This window comes from Oxyura jamaicensis, chromosome 11 (assembly GCF_011077185.1).
Source record: "Oxyura jamaicensis isolate SHBP4307 breed ruddy duck chromosome 11, BPBGC_Ojam_1.0, whole genome shotgun sequence".
Classification (NCBI taxonomy): domain Eukaryota; kingdom Metazoa; phylum Chordata; class Aves; order Anseriformes; family Anatidae; genus Oxyura; species Oxyura jamaicensis.
In genome coordinates, this window is record NC_048903.1 from 19,873,701 (window position 1) to 19,889,632 (window position 15,932).

The 15,932-nt window shown below is 59.5% G+C and overlaps 1 protein-coding gene across 3 annotated transcripts in view; it reads right to left on the bottom strand.

Annotated features, from left to right (window-relative positions):
- The window catches only part of ANKRD11 (ankyrin repeat domain 11), a 102,630-nt gene extending 97,822 nt beyond the window's left edge, over positions 1-4,808 (bottom strand). The window contains exon 1 of one of the 3 annotated variants that reach the window (XM_035337139.1): positions 4,284-4,353. The gene's annotated coding sequence lies outside the window, so the exon portion shown is untranslated. Of the gene's footprint in view, positions 1-4,283 lie in introns of all 3 variants that reach the window. The other 2 variants (XM_035337140.1, XM_035337141.1) reach the window with 2 other exon arrangements.
- Positions 4,809-15,932: the final 11,124 nt, after the last annotated feature.

Below are 15,932 nucleotides of genomic sequence, written 5' to 3' on the forward strand. Positions count from 1 at the left end.
GTAAGGAGAACGCGACCAGGAGCTGGTGTGCGGTCCGTTTGTGCTCCCTTTATAGCAGTGAGACTTGGGAGGGTCAAATAAAAATTCTGTAATTCATTTCAGCAGGTCAGAAGATAGCGCAGAAGCCTTTTAATTTTGTGTTTCAATGGCATTAAACTAAAAAACTAATCATCAGCAGAAGACTCCCCTAGCACCTCCCTGGTGTTAACCCCTGCAGCCACCGCACAATAAGCTCTGAAGTTACCTGACTCTTCAGCTGTGTTACAAAGAAACGAGATAACCACCGTGACACCCAACCGCCCTGCCCCCCCTGGGCGCTGCTAACCCCTCCGGTTACAGAACTGCTCCCCGGTTCCTCCTGGAAATATCTGTGAAAGCAGCCTGAGAGGTATGTGGCAGAGTTAAACAAGTTAACTGTAAGTAACTCGTTTTTCCTCGGAGTGATGTGGCAGAAGAGCAGAGCAAGCCTGAACAGTTTCCACTGGACCAGGTTTTTCAGTTCTGCGCACACAATTAAGAGCTCTGGAAACACACAGGCTTGTTCTCATCTCTCCTCCTTCACCCTTACCACCCTTCTGTGGCTTCTCTGATGAGTGGAAAGTATTAAGTCAAAATACAGCTCCTGCAATTTCCTTAACCAACCTTGGGCCGAAGCTCAAGGCTCCAGCTTGCCCTTCTGTACCAGCAAGCAGAGACAAGACTCGTTGCGCCGGGCCAGAGGACACGCCGCTTGCCATGCCGTGATTTAGTCTGCACAAGCGAAAAACAAACTGTGCCAGTCATAAAAGCAACACCTTAACGATTACCCACTGCCATCAGCAAGTGCACGGAGGAACCTCAGCGCTGCTCTCCTTGGAACAGCTCTGGCTTACAGCGAGCGACGGCAAGGAGGAGGTTGGGTGCCGGCACTTCGGCTGCCTCTGAAGCTGATCAGCCCCGGTGCTCCCAACAACCCCCAGACCCTCCCTGGTTTTTGTTTTAGAGCTCCAATACGAACTCCGCAACCTGGCTGAATTTCTTCCAAAGGAGGCATAATCGGGTTCATTTCTTTACTGAAGACCCGAGCGTGCTCCAGTGTGACTTGCTCAGCGAGCCTGTGCCACGCGTTGGCAGGCCCTTCGCTTGTTACCAGCGAGCAGAAAAATGAGCACGCGCTGAGCTTGCCAGCGAGTCGTTCTGGGGAAGAAACGCGCAGCACTATCACCTACCCCGAACCGGTCAGCTACCAGACAGAACTCAAGGCCGACACCTGCAGAGCTTCCAGCGGCCCGTTCCCGCGCGCAGCACGCTGCTAACCCCCGAGCCATTTGAGGGAGGCGCGGGATGCACCACAGCGAGCCCTTCGGCGCAGAAACGTTCTGCAATTATTTTTAGTCTGCACGAAAACGAAGAGAAGAAATCGCAACTTCCATGTCCGACACAGTTGCTGAGCCCCACCTGAACGGCAGCAGGTTCCAAGCCAATTATCCTCCAGTCAGATAATCAGCAGGCTGCTATAAACAGCACTTGTTTTATAAGCTGAAGCACAGCTGCATACATGTGGGCAGGTAAAACGAAGGGCATAATCCAGCCGAAAAGCAAACACTGTAAAAAGCGTTTCCCAGGAAGAGACCTTCAGGTCAGCGCAGACCCCAGCACAAACCAAGTTCAAGTAAGAGGCGGGAGGCAAAGCCAAACGCTCCTCTTGGGCACACCAAGAAGAGAAAGAGGAAAAGCAGCACGACCACAGTCAACAGCGTGAGCAGGAATAGTCCCAGACGCTGGGGAATTAGAAAGGTTTGTGGGAAAACCAAAAAATTCACCTGGTACGAGGACACAGCACGGAGCAGAAAGCTGCAGAAATGCAGCCCGTACCAAAGAGCAGCCAGAGGATTGCTCAACCCCCGTCCACAAGTACCTACAGAAGCGTTGCAACAGACTCATCCGGCAAACACGTCTGCGTGCCAGCTCCTCCAGCTTACAGCTGCCGGGGCCCTCGGAGCCCTACCACCGCACAGGGACAGCGACAGCCCCCCGCGACAGGGAACCTTGTGCCGTCCGAGGTGGGAGAGATGCCTGACAATAAACACGCCGATGCCCATCGGAAGGGATGCTCAAAGGTGAAGAGAAGCTGAAGAGGAGCACTGCCGCAGGCACACACCTCGCCGTGCTGAAGCGAACCGGAGGAAGCCGAGCGAAAACATCTGGGGAGCTTCGACTCATCCTAGTTAAGCTCCACGACGCTGGCTTTCAACAACGCAATGAAGACAAGCGTGTTCCGTGCCATTAAACTGGTAATTTGAAGTTAGATCACCGCGGCCGTCACACTTCAGGGGCATTCCCTTCTCATTCCTCCTGGACACAAGTGTGAGGCGGGACAAACACGCCTCGCCTCCTTCCTGCGCCCCACCAGGAGCCCTTCACTGACCCACTGCGCTCCCATTCCTGCTGGAAGTCCTCAGCGGAGGACAAGGGTTGAAGGCTGCCAGGGTCGGAGCACCGCCACTCTCCTCAAAAACACGAGTCTGCAATTTCTCTTCCTCTCTGCTCAGTTTTAACACGCTGAGAAAACACAGAGCATTCTCGAGAAAAAAAGAGACAGCCACATTTGTCACCTTTCAGCGTCGCGTTTTTGTAACCATGCAACTGGGTGGCAAATGGGATACAGGTTGCTATTAATAACCCAACTATTTCCTTTCTGAGAGCTGCTTTGTGAGAAGGATGCAGGCATTGCATTTCTTAAAAAACACGTATTAGCCAAGGAGGAGTCGGGGAAGTCACCGTTCCGCCTTCAGGAGCGCACACGTAGAGAAAAAGGGAGAAAACAGAGGCAGCTTCTCCAGGAGAGGTCACCCGCTCCGGCCAGCGGCTCGCAGCCAGCCAGGAGGCCTCTCATCACCTTCCACAGAGCCACATGAAAAATGCAATCGTTCAGACGTGCCCGAGCCTCTGGTTCCTGCAGCCACGGCAAGCACCCGGCCGTCACCTCGCACGCCACGGTGGTGAGAAGGCTTCAGGAGCGCCTGCTGCGTTCACACGTGGAACCCTCCCTGCTGCCCCTGGTGGGTTAAGGCCAGGGTAGAAGCAATCCTGAGAATCCCCCGGACGCGGAGCACCTGCAGCTCCCACCGTTTTTCCCTCCTCCTGTTGGGAGGTGTAGGCAGCAGTTCCATGCTACAGGAGCCGCTCCCCTCCCGTCTCCCATCCTCCCGAGAAGCGAGCGTGCTGCACACCACGCTACGGCGGGGAACACGCGGGCTGCCCCCAGCCCCGCCGCGGCTACAACAAGCGGGGCACAGAGGGGCCAGGGGCCGCCCCAGGCACCGAGCAGCGAAGCAAGGCGGCCGGGCGCACCCCCGGGGCACCGCTGCCCCTGCACCTCCCGCAGCACGGCCAGCGGCCTGCTCAGCCCGGCAGGAGAGCCACGCGTCCCCCACGCCGCGCGGTCACACCGCGCCCCGGGAAGGAGGGCACGTCCCGCCCCGCGAGCACGCCGCGGCGCAAACAAGCCGCACGGAGGGTGGCAAGGAAAACACGCAGAGGACAAAAGGACAGAGCTGGGATTAGACCGGAGTCCCTTGATCCCCGGCCAAGTGGCCTACCCATGAGCCCACGCAGCGCCCAGAGCGCGCTGCACTTTAGGTTATAAAATCAGACCTGGACGCACGCTTGCAGTGTTCTTTGCTCTGCTGGTGGCTAAAAACAATTCCTTTGTCATCAAATCTCGCTTCGGCGAGCTGACGTGACGTTTTTAACGCAGGAAATGAGATAATTATGGTTCAAGGTAAACAACTACAACCGCGCATCACGAGCGGTTCTAATTTTAAGCCTGGGTCCCTCTCGTGCCAGCCCTGTTGTTGTGGCAGTTTCCTCGCGGGCTGCTCGGCGTGCCCCTGCCCGAGCCCCGTCCCCAGATCACACCGACACGGCCTGGGGAGCACAGGCAGTGCGGCAGACGGAGCCCCAGCACATGCAGCAGGGCAGCTCCTGCACCGGGAGCCGAGGCGAAGGCAGGCAGGGAAGGAGAGAAAACACTCCGCGAATCCTAAAGAGCGTGAGGCAGCAGCTGGCTCACCTCTTCCAGGAGCACGGGGAGAAGAGCAAGCGCTGCGCCCCGAGCCGCCTGCCATCCCCAGCGCAGCCTCCCGCGGGCACGGGCAGGAGGGATTCAAGTCACAGCTCGCTGCCGGAGCGCCAGCTCCCGAGCCGTTCAACACGAGGCGGTAAACTCACCTACGGCTGCCCGCGCCGTGCCTCGACTAGCCCTCGCGCTGCCGCCGCCGCGAAACATTCGCGGGAGTTACCTGGAAACAAAGCCTCCCCACAAACAGGCATCGCCGCCGAGGCCTCTGCGCCAGCAGCGCTGGAGCACAACATCCGAGTCTGAGCTGCAATGAGATGCCGGGGCTGCAAGCTGTCTGCCTCCCCGATGAATCACAGCGCGCAGAGGTAGCAATAACTCTAACTACTGTTTATAGGTGCTCGGCTGGTAGGCTTTCATTCTTCCTCAGCCAGAGAAAAGGGGCTAAATTACAACCAAACGAGCACGGCTGAACGAGGGAACGCAGCAGAGCAAAGGCGATGGGATGCAGACAAAGCATTCTTAATCAGTTTGGCTTAGGAGAGACAGAAGTGGTCAAAACTATTTAAACAGCCCGGCGCAGGAACGCCGCTGGTCGTGCACAAGACTAAACAGTAAAAACACATCACGTGGGGACGTCTGCGTAGCTTGGGAGACCGATCCTCCGGCACCTCGCACCATTACGAATTTCCAACGCACCCCACCCCGTTGCTGCTATTGTTGTCAGAAAGGGAACTCCAGCCAGAACAACTCTTCCCACTTTTTTTTTTTGGTTGGAAGAAGCAAAATGGCAATGCGGCACCGCAAGTGCGATTCCCCCAGTACTTCGCACGGCAAGGCAGCTCTCCTCCTTACCGAGGGAAGCCGAGCAGACTCTGGCGGAGCCTGCTGCACGGCAGCACGGGTATTTTTAGCTGCAGGCATCTGAAGGCAGCAATATGGTGGCAATGTCCCAGGCTGAAGTTCGACGGGGGAGGCTTCTCCCTCGCACAGCCCCCGAGAGGCCGGGGCTCGAGGAGCTGGAGGCCGCGGCTCGCCCTCTCCCCACCCATGTCCCGCTTGCCACGGGCAGCCCAGCTTCTCCCAGCGCTCCCACCGCTGCCTGCAGGACGTGCAGTGGCTCCAAGTCAAGCCCGGTGCCCGCGGGGAGCCGAGGGACGGTTGGGCTGTAGGAAGCTTTACCCACGATTAGCGCTTCTCCGCGGCGCTGATACGGTAACGGACGAGCTGTCAGACCCAAACCGAGGGCAAACAAGCGGACCTTAAAATATTTCCAGCTTCAAAGCGAAGCTTCAGAAAGTCAAACACTCGCTGCCACCGCAGCCATTCTGCTCTTTCGGTTAGCGAATGAATGTTTAACAGAGTAATCAGCTACGAGTCTATTCCGTGGGCCCACAGCAGGCAACTCGGCCACCACCCGCTCCGTCTATACACGGGACTGTGCTCACAGCGCAATTCATCACGCAGCCCTTCAGCACTGCGCCTTCAGGAAGGAAAACCATGAAGATTTGCTCCGATACCAGCCCCAGAGCTGGGCAGGAGTCGAGGAAGGCAGCTGCCTTTGTGCTCGTGACTTCTGGCTGGAAGCAGCTCCCGCGAGCCCCAGGCAGGCCGACACCGCAGAGCCGGCCCCGGCCCCCAGCTCACCTGGGGCTGCTCCGGCGATTCCTGGCAGACAGCTCAGCACCAGCTCACGGTTCCCTTCCTAACGTTCCCCTGTGTTATTATTTCAATGCTCAACTCTTTGGTAAAATAATCGCAGTTACGAAGCATCTGGTGCGGAACGCTCCATTTTTGAGTGGCTCAAGTTAAACAAAATTGGAGCGGAGTTCACGAGGTCTCCGTGAGATCCCAGGGAAACAGCCCTGCTCACAGCCACGTCGTTGCCAGGCCTTCCGTTCCACGGGGACCGGCCTTTGACCGCGCTTCGCTTCTGCCTCCGGCACACAGCGGAAAGCACCGGCACGGCACAAGGGAAGCGAGCGGCGGGCCGGAGGTGACACGGCCAGCACAGCCCGCAGGGTGCAGCCGGCACCACGGCCCCCTTGTCCCCATCACCGGCTCCCCGAGCAGCCCAGGCACCTCGGCAGCTCCTTCGTAACTCGCTGGCCCTCCCTGACAGCTGCGAGCCGTGCTGCGATATGGCGTGTAGGACTAAGAAAAATAGAACTGATTCAGCCCTGCCTCCCCTCAGCCCTACCTCCTCCGAAGGCTTTAAATAGGATGTTATCACTACTTGTTTATACGCCATTACAGAAAAATGCTCGGTTTCTTCATACTGCATTACAGCACAAAATGTTACTCAATTCTTTCCGTAAAGCACCAAGAACCGACTGTGAGACCATATGCACCCGAGCGCATCCACGTGCCGGGATAATCTGCAGTTACGTAAGGGACAATTGGCGCCTGCCCACGAAGGGGAGGAAGGAAAGGGCCAATGTACAAATCTTCCTTAAGACCTAAATCCCCACCACACATGCATTTGGGGGAATCTGATTCCGGAGGCAAGCGAAATTCACGTCCCCAAGCTGCAGGGTTCGGCCACGGGAGCGCAGACAAAAGGGACTCCCACGTGGCCGAGCTTCTCCCCTTCAGCTCACCCCGTTAAGCAGAAGTGAATCATTTGCTGAACGGCGAGTTGGTTTGAGCCGATCCCACCGTGACCCTTACCCTGGCAGCCTGGAGACGAGCCCTCCCGAGGCTTCGGCACGCCACCCCCGAAGGCACTGCACCCTTCCAGCTCCTCAGCGCACCCGAAGGCGGCTGGCACCTGGGCACGGACGCTGCGGGAGCCCAAAGCTCTCCTATGTCCACGCGGACACACGTCCTGCTGCATCTGTGTCCTCCGTGTCGGGGGGCTCACGAGTGGAAGGAACCAAGAGGAAAGGCAGGCAGAGCCCAGAGGAGCAGCTACAGCATGGGAAAGACACAAGGAGGCCAAAAGGAGGGGTGCGGAACCCAAACCCCACAGCCACTCAAGTCTGCCTCCTCCCCGTTGAGCTGTTCTCAGCCAACCCGCGTGTCCCTACAGGCGGCACCGAGTGCTTCGGGATGGCCCCTGCAGGCCGAGCTCCCCGTCCTTCCCCACAGGCGCGGGGTGGAAGAGCAGGAGCCTGCCAAGACGTTGTCACCAGCCCATCTTTGTGCACAGACAAGGACAACAAACGTCTCATCGTGGAGATCTGAAACTGACCCGTGTAGCACAGCCAGCACACCAGGCTGGGACAGCAAGTGAAAATCAAAAACCAAGCCTAACCAATGAGACCTCAGCATCAATTCCAGTCCTAACACACAGGCAGTCCTCTCGACAGAGCTCCAGCAGCACACAGAAGCGCCCTCAGGAAGTCCGAATTCAGGCCGAGGCACCCCAGGCGTCGCAGAGCTCGCACAAACCAAGCGCCTCCTGCGAGCGACGGCGGGCCCTCCGGCGCGGGCTGCGGCACGATTAACGGAGGTCCATTAGAAAGGCACCGCGCAACCCGGCTCCTGGCAGTCGGCACTGCCACATCGGACTGCGTTTCTATAGCAACCGGGGAGGAAAATATAAAGCAAATTACGGTTAAATGAAAATTATTCTCCATGACAATATATGTTAATGCAGGAAGATTTGCAAAGCCATTCTGGATAGGAGTGTTTACATTCACACATGTGTTTACAGAAATAAATAAAGGGGGGATGCAGCAGCTAATGGATCTCCCAGAGGCAGGGATCGCAGCCAGCCCTCCCTTCAAGTTTTCAGGTATTTAGAATAAAATCCCTCCCGCTGACAAAGCCAGCCACCTTAGCGCAGGTACGTGCGCGCTCGGACAGCGCGCGGCCTGCGAGCAGCAGTTCTGCGGAAGGTGGGACGCTCCCGAGCGCTGTGATCCTGCCGTTCTCCGGGCTGCAAACAAAGAGCGCCTTTGTAGCTCCTCATCCCAGGAGAGAACGTTTTAGACGAGAGGCTGAGCCCCTCGGAATATTTATAGGGATCTGACTGAGACTGGAATAGTGCCTTCTTTTAGCCAGCCCTACCTTACGATGGAGCACTGAGCGGGGTTTTATACCCCGGGATTCGCAGCGCTCGCACCCTGCTGCGGTCCAGAGGCAGCCCAGGGCATGGGAGCGTGCTGTCAGCCCGAGGTTTTCGGCTTGAAGGCTTAGGAAGGTGACCCCACGCTCTTGCAGCCTACGCAGCCCTTCTTGCCAGGGAACCTATCGGAGACACTGGGCATCTTCTGAGCACGAGCAAAGTTCACTGGAACAAGGCTGGTTCCAGAGGCTGCCCTTTATTTATTTATTAATTCTCTCGGCTCATGCCCGAAGAAGAGCCCGAGGAAGGAAATCAGGCTACACAGTGCCCCGCGTGCCGTGAGGACAGCTCGGGGCTCAGCACTGGGAAGCAGCCTTACGAGGAAGGCAGACGCCAGGTCCTCGGGGAGAGGCAGAGGAGCACGAGGCGCTGCTTGCACCGAGCCGGGAGCGCGGCAGGCAGCGTCCCCTGCGCGGGCACGTCCAACCTCGCTCCGCACGCTCCCTCTGACCTCGGAGCCTGTCTCCTGCCTCCGCCTCCAGAACAATGCTTGAATCATGAGGATCGTAACTTTTTATGACGGTGGGAAAACTGCAATATTCTCCGCGAGTTCGCTCCACCCTGTGCATAAAACTGCTCAGAGGTTCAGCCATAAAGCAAACTCCCTCCTTTGAAGTCCGGCTCCAGGCCCTGTGCGGATCGTAACGCTGATGCGAGGGAGCGCAGCGCGTTAACGTTTTACATAACCACGCTCGGGGAGCATCGCCTGTTAATCATTCGCTGCCGCTGTTGACAACAGTGAGTCGGGTCAGGAAGGAGCCGCGTAGCCAGAATCCTTCCAGGCGAGCGTGGGTGACCCCCAGACCCCGACTTCCCGCACCGCCGCACGTATTCCGGTCATGCCCCGCTCTCCCCGAGGACCGTTTGGTGCAGAGCCCACGGCAGCCGTGCCGCGCTCATTTCAGCTCACTCAGGCACCGATCCCAGCCCAGACACGACCCCCTCCACGCGGCACCCATCTCTCCCCACACAACGCGGGGAGCAGCGACCAATCTCAGCCTGGAGAAACCCGCAGATCACACGGCAGCAGCAGTTGCTAGGTTCCTCCTCAAGCCTCCAGCAATTGCTCCGACCGGGTTCCTACCAAAGCTCCTTCCTGCAGCGGCACGGGGGCCGAACCTTGCTTTTTTTCACAGAACTTTAAACCAGGCCAGGTGCCTGCCCCAGCGCGCGGCTCCATTCTGCACACACGACCTGCACACGCAGCGCGCCTGCAGGGTGCTGAGCCCACCGGGCCCAGCCACCAGCACCATCGGGCCGGGCACCGCAGCCTGGTGCGGAGCTGCCTTCGCCCCTCACCATGCCAAAACGCACCCACGTTGTTTTCTCTGCAAACGCCCCCTGAAGCCGGTTACCCGCGCCATGCGTTCTGCCTGCAGCTCCTCTTGGTAGAAAAAAAAAGAGCCCCAGTGTCCACGTCCAGGATGAAGCCACACGACAAAGGTTCAGAGCTGCCCGAAGCAGGGAACGAGCCATCGGAGGGAAGCAGGACAAGCATCCGGCAGCAGCCCCCCCAGGCCCCCATCCCCTGCACAAGCCCCCACGCCCCAGACCCTTCACCCCCACGCCTGGGCCGCTCGCCCCGTTCTCGAGCCGTTTCCTCCCACCATGCAAAGGCCCGGCCCAGATCTCTACAGGGAGACGGAGACGCACGATGATCTCAGAGAAGCAGAAAGGCAGGAAGAGGAGCGAGGAAACATCAAAAGGCAGACTGGCTAAAATTAGAGACGAGAACTCTGGCTGAGGAGGGCCAGAGGAGGCAGCGCAGCAGCTCTGCGAGGAGATCCCAGGAGGGGGAGAGGCAGGAGGGAGATGGCGAGGGAAGCAGGGGAAGCTGGCAGACCGAACAGGCTGCAGAAGTACATTCAGCATTTTAAGACTCTAACCACGGCTTTCTAACCGAAGAGCACCACTCAGCACGCCTGGAAAAAGCCACAGAGCTGCCTTCTTACCCAACCCCTCCTCCCTCGCACGAGGGAGGGCTGAAATGCAACTCAGCTCACCACAGAACAAGTCTGACACCCCAGGACCAGCGCTAATCACAGGGAAGGCACTTGAATTCAGCACCGTCCCCCACAACAGAGCAGCTCTGGCAGCGCAGGGCACCTCAGACCCCCGGCAGAAGAGCAGAGGCCGGGAGATCTCCGCGCAGCCCCCAGCGCGCCAGGAGCCTCTGGCGAGGAAGGAAACCGGAGACGCGCAGCGGTTCTCAGCTGCCCTCCTTCTCCCAGCCTATTCTCGGATGTCCTTCCCGAGCGGGCAGGACAAGCAGCCGCACGAGCCGGAGTCAAAGGCGAGCCTCCAAGGCGCGCGGGTTTATGTTTCCAAACCCGGCTCAGGAGTTTGGCTCTGGGCCTGCTCGGGACAACAGAGCTCCACACACGGAGCGGGGCGGGACGGGTCCTCACGCACCCAGCGCCCACCCCGACGACACCCCGCAGCCGGCACCAAGCGGCACAGCAGCGGCCACGAGCGGGATGTGCTCCCCCAGAGCGCCCCGCACACCCAGGTACCCGCAGAGCCGCCAGCAGGACTAGGAAGGGGCCGCCCCGTTAGCACGTCCCAGAGCCAGCGGCACTCGCTGCTGCGCTACCACACACCTGGGGTCCCTCAGCAGCGCCAGCCACCAGCACGCAGAGCAGGGGGCAGTCCGATGGGTTAAAGTCCACCAGGGAACTCCTGCTCCCCGCAGGCCCCCCGTGCCAGCGGGACGTCGGGGCTGCAGCCCCCGGGACCTCACCTCGCCGCCTCCCCCCGGCTGCAGCCGGCCTGCAGAAAGGCAGCCGCGCACAGCAGGGCTCCTGGCACAGCTTGTTTACACAGAGCAGGTCACAGGATAGGCTGGAAGGTGCAAGCAGGATACGGTTGTTACGGCTCTGAACTCCTGCCCAGATAAGCTGATAAGGCTCGGTGCACTGCTCACCCGGGGGCAGGGGGCACCTTCGTGTCTGCTCTGCTGAAAACGAAGATGGACCACGAACTGCAATTAAGGACTTCATCATTGATAGCGACGCTTCCATTCACCTCGTTTTCCTTTAGAGCCATTCTATTGTTTTTTATAGAAATGCAGAGCTCCTGACTGCACGCTCCCACTTCACTGCGAGCTGCCCCAAGCAGCACAGCACCACCAGCATCCAGCCCTTGCTGTGCAGGGGTAGCAGCTCCCCACCGCCCACCACCTCTGAACTGGGGCTCTTTTTTTGTGGGTAACACCTCCCCACCCTGCCATGCTCGTGACAAAATATTAGAACTTCTCATTGCTGTTGGGGAGGCGATTTTAGACCTCTACACATGCTGCTAAGTGCTCGACCCTTTCCACGCTCTCCTCCAGGCTTTGGTCAATGCACAAGGAGCGCTCCGGGGCCTGCCCAGGCCGGGGAGCAGCAGGACCGATGCCTCAACGTTTCCACGAGGTATCAGATGCTGTCGGCTCGGGTTTCCTAGCGCAGAGCTAGTACCCAGCCCGTAGCTTGCTGCTGCAACAACTCGCAGCTAAGGCTTACTGTAAAAGGCCACGTTTGGTTTTCTTCGAGGCAGGGCGAGGAAGGCTGCCTGGAGATTTTCGGCAGATAAATAACGCAGCGCAGGAACGCCGAGGGCAGCACCGCACACGTCCGCATGGCCGGGCGACGCCGCCGGCACTGCATGCTTCCCATCGCCGCCCCGACAGCGCCTTCAACCCTGACCTAGAAAAACATCGCTGGCTTCTGCCTACCCCAGCCAGTTGCTCACGCTGGGGCAGGGTCTCTCCTCCACAGACAGCGGTTTCGGCCTCTGTCGGCAGCAGCAGAACCACGAGGAGCACAAGAGCTCATCCACACGGCGACGGGATCCCACGGCCCCGCTCTGGGGCCACCCCACGGCTCCCTGCACCCAACCGCTCGGCTCACGGGGCACCCGGGATCGAGGGGAAGCTCCCAGCAGACCCAAACGGGCCCTCCTCAGGCCTGCTTCCTTTGCTGACCCCAATTATTCCCTCCGTTTATTAAAGGAGGAACGTTGACACCCCGAAGAGCCGTATAAACACGGCAGGTCCGAGGGCAGTGCTATAAACAGAGCTAATGGAACGCGGCGACTGGAAATGGATCCTGAAAGCTGCCAGATCAAAGCGAGATCCTTCTCGTGGAAGGGCTGCATTGCCCTTGGAGCCGCGGCGCTAATGCCGGCTATAAAAATATTTTGCTCAAATAAGTGAAGACACAGCAGCGTCTCATCTGTCAGAAGGTGCGAGGCTTTTATGGGATTAACCATTCCACATGCAGCAGAAAAACTGGAGCAGATTTCTGAAAGCCCTCAGCTCGGCTGACGGAGGCTACGCCGCCCGGCGCGTGCGCCTGCTTTCTTCACACACGCTGCATGCCCAACAGATTTTGCGCTGCTATTAGCATTTAAGCTCCTTTTTTCTTTATTTTCCAGGCACTCGAAGGATTACAAATTGGCATCACCTACAACTAGTCGCAGACGAAGCCAGCGCCGCCGCCCAGACTCAGACACATTAAGATGCTGAAGAAACCACCCCCCAGCGCCCGTCCTCACGTGGGAAAGGCAGAAAACTGCAGGTGCCGAGGGGCGCAGAGAGGCAGCCTCCGGCCCACGGGCACCGACCGCTTCCTACCGCGCTTCACAGCGGGGCAGCGCCGAGCTCAAGCGGGCTTTATTCGGGCCGTAGCTGCACAAACCCGCACTGTTCGGGGCGCTGGCCGTTCCGGATAGCTGGCCACAAGGCTCCCCTTTCACGTTCACGCGAGTATTTTTTCTTAGGGCGCATCAGCGGCATACAAATGACATAAGCCTTGGCCGGGAAGCAAAGGGCTCCGTGCCCTCGGCGAAGGCAGCTCCTCGCCTCTCATCTCTCTCGCAGGGGAAAGAAAATATTTAAAAGCCGCATACAAATCATTCCTGCAAAGCGTCGTGCAGACTGTTTAAATTAGATGGGGTAAAAATATACGCAAGTTTATCACGAACCACGAAAACCTTTGCCATGGAGACACCGCTTTCCCTCGGCAGCCTTCTACAACGGAGACGCACGCAGCTCCTGGTCACGACGGAGGCAGCAGACAAAGCGCCCTGCCAAGGCACCACCACGAGAAGAGCCACCAGCACCACGGAAACGTTCCCAGGTATCGTTTACCTCGCTCCGGGACCTGCCCCTACTTGCCACGGGCCTCCCTGCATCAAGCCTTCATACCAAGGCAGGGTTTCAGCGCCGAACGCAGACTGCCGAGCCGGAAATTCAGGTACTCGGCAGGCCGAGGCGAGGGGCCGGCCTCGCAAGAAAGCTGCCGCTCATTAATTTCATGAAATGTAATTAAGCAGCTCTGCACTGCCTTTCCTTGCAGGAGGAGTTCTTCAGCGAGCAGCCAGGACGTCCCAGCTCCGACTCACGCCGCCCAAGACGTTTCCCCCAAGCAGGCTCACGGCGGGCGGGCGCCGTTTCGAAATAAATACCGCCATTTCCTCGCGGCAACTCAACGCTCTTCCTCCTTCGCGCCTTAGTCACCGCGGGGACCCGCACCACGGCGCGAGCCCCCAGAAAGCAGCCACCCCGCTCCCGTCCCCTCGCCGCGGCAGGGCACTGCTTGCTTTTAACCTTTAAAACAAAACGCAGGAGGGCAAAAAGATGGTAGGACTTCAAACACGTGTCCAAAAGCCACAACACAGAGACAAAGAGCGCAGATTAAACGCTGCGAAGACAGACTCGTCAGGATCCTGGCTTTGAAGTATCTGCAGGAAACACTGTCACCGCGCAGCCATGTTACAATTACACAGTTAAAATAATCACCAGCAGTTGTAGGCAGCCCAGCTGCTCTACTGAGAGCGGGCGCTGCTGGTGCAGTATTGATTAACACGAGCGGGCGGCGCTGACCCCAGAGAAATACATTTGTCTGCTCTGCCGAGCAGAGCGCGCCGCGCGACAGCACGATACGCTTCGCTTTGTTCCACAGCGTTTGGGGGGGGTTCGCGATTAAAACAAAAGTAGAAAATGAAGTAAGCTGAACGGGCCGGCTGCCACACGGGAAGGAAGAAACGAAGCCCTTCGATGAAGGGGGTTTGTTTGGGGGGGTTGGTGATCTGTTTGTTGCGTGTTTTCATTCCCCCCAAACCCAGCCCCCATGGACAATCTACACGTTGAACCCTGAGGAAACGCTGCTACAACATCATGAAACCAAAAAGCAGCACATAAAAAAAATCAATTCACCCTGAGCCACGTTTTTATGAAATGGAGACGGGGACAAGAGTTCACTTCCACAAGCAGCACTGAATGGCAAAACCAGTTGGCAAACGCTGAGCTCAACACCTCCAGCTCCCAGCCTGTCACAGCCGCGCGCGTCTGTGAGGCCAGGCCTCCGCAGTCACTGCTGAGAGACGCACACAGAGCTGGGAACGCAGCGAGTCGGGGGGCAGAAACCGCTGGCCACGCTCTACCAGCGCTCGCTGCCGCGAGCCGGAGCCTCGCCACGCACTCAGACGGGGCCAGGGGTGATGCAAGCCCCAGGCAGCCCGACGGCACGGGCTGGTAGAGAACTTCGCTGAGACCCAGGCCAGGTGTGCCCTGGTAAGACCCAAACCTCCCGAGCTCTCCCAGAGGCAAGACCCAAACCTCCCGAGCTCTCCCAGCACCTGGGAGGGAAGAGGCCCGCAGCATCCCTGTGCTGGAGGAGCCGAGCCCCCAGCTTGGGGACAAGGACACGATGGAGAGCCCCGAGCATGAGCCCACGCGCAGCGACCACCCCACGGGGCTGGATCGTGTGCTCCCCACGGCTGGGGGCAGCACCAACGCTCTCCCCCCGGGACACAGAAACCCCCGTGGGTCTCGCTCCCAATTCCCCAGCCCGGTTTGCCAGCCCTCGTGCTGCGTGCCACCGCAGCCGCTTAGAAGTGCTCCGACAGGCACCCTTAATCTGCTGGTAAAGCCGCGCTGTAAGAGCGCCAACTTTTCCTTTTTAAGTTAATCAGGGCAAATATTGAGCTCCTGGTGGAGCACGCACAAAACATACCGATGCCGTCCCAGAGCGCGCGGGAGTGAATGGCCCTTCCCCTCCCCACGGCTCCCCCCAGAAACGGGCAGTAACCGGCGTTACATAAAGCCGGGCCGTCTGGGGAAGGAGCCAGAAAAAGGCAAAACCCGCGGGGCTCCGAGCATTTCCACCCATGCCGGCACCTCAAGGAGCCCCGGGAGCCACGCGGGGAGGGCACGGCGCTGCCCCGGCCCTGCCTGGAATTCGCTCCCCGGCGCTGAGAGAGCACTTTGTGTACGGGGCCGGCCGGGGGGAGGAACCCTGCCCTGCAACCGGAGAGCAAAACACACCCGGGGGCTGCCGGACCGAACCAATCCGCACACACGCGGCCCCCGGAGCCTCCGTGGGGAGGGAGGGAAGGGGGAGCCCGGGCCGGGCCCCGCCGCGGGGCAGCTGCTGGGGGCGGCGGGGGCTCGGCGGCGGCCCCGGGGGGGCGAGGGCAGGGCCGGAGGGGGGGGGGGGGGGGGGGGGGGGGGCGGCCGCCCCCCTCCCACCCCCCGGCCCCCCCCCCCGTCCTCGGGGCAAAGGTGGCGGGGGGCGGCCCCTCCCCGGGGCACAAAGGCTGGGTGAAGCCGGGGGATAAATAAATAAAGAGGTAAATTAAATAAATAATAAATAAGCGCGGCCGGGCCCGGCCGGCTGGCGGCGGCTCGCCCCGGCTGCACGCACACGGCTCTGACGCCTCCCCGGGCTGATGAAATGGGAAGCGGAAATTACCGAGCGGGCAGCCCGGGGCATTGTTGGGGGGGGGGGGGGGGGGGGGGGGGGGGGGGGGGGGGGG